Raw genomic sequence first — 5,191 nt, 5'->3', positions numbered from 1 at the left:
TCTCTCTCTCTCTCTCTCTCTCTCCCTCCCTCCCTCCCTCCCTCCCTCCCTCCCTCCCTCTCCTCCTAATCTCAGAGTTCCGGATTTGCACTTTCCCGATTCCTTCTTCACCGATATGCATGTCCCGAGCGTGTCGCCGGCGTTGACCGCTTGTCGAAAGCCCGACACTCGTTGACTATGTGTCGGACTCGGACGCGTGTCCATGACCGACACCGACACGCCGACCTCCTTGGCGTGTCGATGCTTCATAGACTGTTACACATCTCGATGTTTCATATATTGTAAGTGTGGTGAGTCGGTTTATGGAGTCACCCAAGAAGGCTCATTGGGATGTTGTTTGTTGGATTCCCAAGAAGGCTATTCTAATGCCGGTTGGGTGCATTAGCGTGTGATCGGCGGTTTACGACTGAGTATTGCACTTTTATTGGTAGTAATTTGGTTACTTAGAGAAGCAAGAAACAGACTATCATTGCTAGGTCTAGTGCAGAGGCAGAATATCGTGCTATGGGGCACATACTGTAGCTGAATTGTTGTGTTTGAAATCCCTTCTCCAAGAGCTTGGATTTTCTATTTATCAACTTAATGAAATGATGAGTGATAATCAGACAGGAATTTATATTGCTGGGAATCATGTTTTTATGAGCGAATTAAGCATATAGAAGTTGACTCTTACTTTGTTCGCGATGCTATGAAGTAGAAGTTGGTTGCTACTCGTTACGTTTAGGGGTGTGCATGGTCCGGGCCGGTCCGGTCTCGGCATGGAACCGGGGACCGGACCGTAGTCCCGGTCCCCATATTTTCGGGACCAAGGACCGGACCGGGACCGCCGGTCCTGGTTCGGGCCGGTCCCGGTCCGGTCTCGGTCCCCCCCAAGAGGGACCGCTAACTATTGAAAATCTAGTCAACTTAATAAATTATGCCATGGTAAAAACATAGCGACTCGCTATGACTTTTATGATCGACGAACTTGACCAAAATGTTCGAATTCAATATCAAATCCAGCCATTACATGATAAAAACATCACCAACCGCACTCAAAAAAGCCTGCGGGGAGAAAAGATGACCAAAAATAAGATGAAAAATAAGACTAAAATGATAGTCTTGAGGAGGAGAGTGCGACCGTGCAAGGTTGGGAAAAAAATGGGCGGTGGACTTTTATTATTCTGTTTTGTTTTCAATTTTTTTTTGCAATTGTATATATTCATATATAAATAATTATATATTATTGGCGGTCCAGTTCGAGCCGGGCCGGTCCGGTTCCAATGCAAGAAACCCGAGGACCGGACCGCCCGATCACCGGTCCCATTTATTCGGACCGGGGACCGGACCGTCCACCTCAAGGACCGGACCAACCCGGCCGGTCCGGGCCGGTCCGGGCCGGTCCCGGGTTGGTCCGGGCCGGTCCGGTCCAGTTTGCACACCCCTAGTTACGTTGCCTCTAGAGATCGGTTTGCTAATATGTTCACTAAAGTATTGTTTCGTCCTACCTTTGTTGTTTGTTGCTTCAAGCTAGACATCGGTGACCTATATGCTTTGGCTCGAGGGGGAGTGTTATGTTACTTGAGTAGTGTCGGTTTTATTTTTGGGTTTTATTTATTCTACATGCATGAGAGAATTATGGTAATGTACAAATTATATAAATATATTGCAGTAGGTGTAGGCTTAAGTGAAAACTAACGAGATCTCTTTTTTAACTTTTATGATCTGTTTCTTTCTCTCTTCCTTCTCGGTTGGCTGTTTATCGTAGGTTCTCTAATCGGCTTTATGACATTAACAAAACATAGAATGAGACAACAGTATACTAAAAGAGATAGGATCTATTTAGGTTCGCTGCCAAAAAGGATATAATTTTTTATGAAGCTTGTCGGTAGGATTGTTTGTTAGCTCAAATAACTAACTACCTACGACCATAATTTCACGAGTCTAGTAATCGGCATTGCACATGGATAAAGACCGAAAGCTAAAGTTCCTAATTTTGCTCGAAGAACTAGGGGTGAGCATGGTTCCAAGGTAGAATGGACCACTGGTTCCCGATACGGTTGCGGGTTTCAATGAGCCGAGGTCCGATTCCTAGTTCTATTTTCCTAGGAACCACCGATTCCGTTTCCCAGTTCCTCGTGGAACCAAATCGAAAATAGAACTGGCATTGGAACTAGTTAAAGTATTAAGAATCTATACTTGCAGAGTTAGATTTCTTGGGATATTACCAATATGATACCTAGCTTGAATCCACTTATCCCTACTCGGACTTCCTAATTTGAAGTGCACATACGGATCGAAAAAATGATAAGGTTGGGTTGAATTCACATAGTTGACAAAGTTCCATAGTGGTAGGAAGAACTATTAAAGACAGGTATGTCCCAAGTTGCCTTGAAAATGGCTTATAATTTGGCCATAAAGGGTCCAAGGAAAGGCTGAGAAAATCAAAATTAAACAGATCGAAAATTACCATCCGATGTCGGTTTTTGGTCTCAATCCAGTTTTGTTCAAAAAGGGAACACTCAAAGTGTAGCTTTTACTTAACACGCCTTTCATGTCCGTCATCAAGAGTGAAAGTAGCCGTTTGTTGAATCATTGTAGGAGGCCGGAGATTTTGGGTTAAGTGACAAAACTTCGATCCGGTTGATGCCCTTGGCGGGTTCTCGGGTGCCCTAGAATTGGATCCCGAAACTTGTGACATGGTAGGTTCCGGGGTATGCAGAGTACATTTTAGGTTCCAAAAAACAAGGAACATGTTCTAACGGGTAGGTTTCAAGTTCTAGATGGAACCCGTAAGGAATCTAAAACTGCTCACTCCTACGAAAAACTGCATCATATAGTGGGGGTAGAGTTTCTAGAGGGAAACAAAGTCGCATTCACCACATTTTGAATCACCATTTCGGAAAGTGCATATTCCATAGCCTTGCTTTGAACCTTCATGCTAAGAACCCTCGTCATAGTGGCGATATATGAAAGGGTAGACATCGTATCCATGAATATCATCGTCGAAATATTCTCCGGCATATCTGTCTCAATTCCTATAACAACAACAAATCATTGACACAAGAAAAATCAAGGCACAAGCACCGAGCAAAAGATACTTGTTGAATAATTAGCCCAATGGTTATCATCTCTATAGTAATCGGATCTTCTAAGTTGAAAAATAAACAACTCTCAGCATTTGTATACACATTTGTGTATAGATCATCAACCAGGGCACATGATGATGAATGTTCACTCTTTTATAATCTTGAGAAACCATATCCAAAAAGTTAGAAAGTCCAACCTAAAAATTTAAGCTAATATGTGAAAGGACTATATGAATATAAAGAGCATTTAGGATCGGCTGTTCCACTTCTCACATGTAAGTTGGATTACGAGCGGCATGTAAAATTTTGACCGCGCACATTCACGTAAGGGATAACGGTGACTCTAATACAATGTTAGAAAGTCCAAACCAAGAGCTTAGCATAATAGGTGGAGGGAAACCACAAGAATATGAAGCACATTTAGGACCCTTTGTCACAATGTGGGACAATACTTTAACATGTCCTATCTCTGCAATCTAAAGAGATTGAACCCCGTGAGATTTTGATGGAGAGAAATTCTTATTCGCATTCATATATTTTACTTCTTTACAGTATTATATTATAGGCTAATACACAGAGAAATCCTAGTAACCAAAATAGGAAACAAAGCCTACATAGGAGAGCAATTACAATTCCACAATTTGTGGGATTTAACCAGAATAAAAAGCTCCTAAATAGGAAAAAATCTACCGCTAACAATCAGTCAATTTTCCTACGTATTTATAGTTAGAAAATCTGGCTATTTACAACTCAACACTCCCCCTCAAGCTGGTGAATTATCTTCCATTCCTAGTTTGGTAACTAGCTTGTGAAAACTTCCACCATAAAGCCATTTGTTCAAGACATTTGCCACTTACTATCCCGACAGGACATAAGACAAACAAATCAGTCATTCTTCAAGTTTCTCCTTAATGAAGTGCCTATCAATCTCAATATGCTTTGTCCTATCATGTTACACGGGATTATTGGCAATATTAATTGCAAACTTACTGTCACAATATAGCTTCATAGGACTGTGCCACTCAACCTTTAAGTCATCGAGAATGATCTTGAGCCACAATCGTTCACATATTCCTTGAGCTGCTGCACTAAACTCAAATTCTACACTAGATCTTATCACCACATTCTGTTTTTTACTTCTCCAAGTTACCAAATTACCTCCAAGGAAGGTCCAATAACTAGTTGTAGATCTCCTATCAACCACGGGTCCAAGATAATCCACATCTACATAAGCTTCAAGCTTGAGATCGGTACTCCCTTTCCCGGGCTCCCTTTCAAGTAGTTCAAGACTCGATAAGCGGCCTGTAGATGTGACTCCTTTGTATTATGAATGAATTGAGTAATAAAGATTGCTGCATAGGAGATATTTGGTCAGGTATGAGCAAGGTAGATCATCTTTCCCACCAATTGCTGAAACCTTTTTCGATCCATTGCTACCTCCTCTTTTGGTTCTGCTAGTCTCTAGTTTGACTCAATTGGAGTAGCTACTGGTTTGCAACCAAACTTCCCGATTTCTTCCAAAAAATCTATCACATACTTTCGTTGTGAAATAAAGATCCCTTGCTTTGAGTACGAAACCTCAATTCCGAGAAAATACCATAGCTTCCTTATTTATTTCAAACTCCTTAATCAAGCACTGTTTTAGCTTTTGTTTCTCCCTTTCATCATTGCCCGTGACTATTATGTCATCAACATACACCAATAATGTTGCAACTTCCCTTGTGCCCGAGTGTTTTATGAACAATGTATGATCTCCCTAGCTTTGTTTATACTCAAATGCCTTCATGACTCTAGCAAATCGTCCAAACCATGCTTTAGATGACCGCTTGAGTTTGTATAGTGCTTTCTTTAGTCTACAAACATTTTCTATTGTTTCCTTTCCTTCAAAATCAAGTAGGATGTTCGTGTAGATTTCCTCTTCCAAATCTCAGTGTAAAAATGAATTCTTTACATCATATTGTTGAAGTTCCCAATCAAAATGAGTAGCTAAAGACAGTAAAATTCTTATAGTGTACCCCTTGTTTACGGTGCAAACGTCTCTTGGTAATCCACTCCATATGTTTAAGTGTAACCCTTCGTAGCTAATCTTGCTTTGTACCTCTAGAGAACCATTTGCCTTGTAC

This window comes from Rhodamnia argentea, chromosome 5, assembly GCF_020921035.1.
Source record: "Rhodamnia argentea isolate NSW1041297 chromosome 5, ASM2092103v1, whole genome shotgun sequence".
In the NCBI taxonomy this organism is placed as follows: Eukaryota; Viridiplantae; Streptophyta; class Magnoliopsida; order Myrtales; family Myrtaceae; genus Rhodamnia; species Rhodamnia argentea.
Note: the sequence above shows the minus strand (reverse complement) of the source record.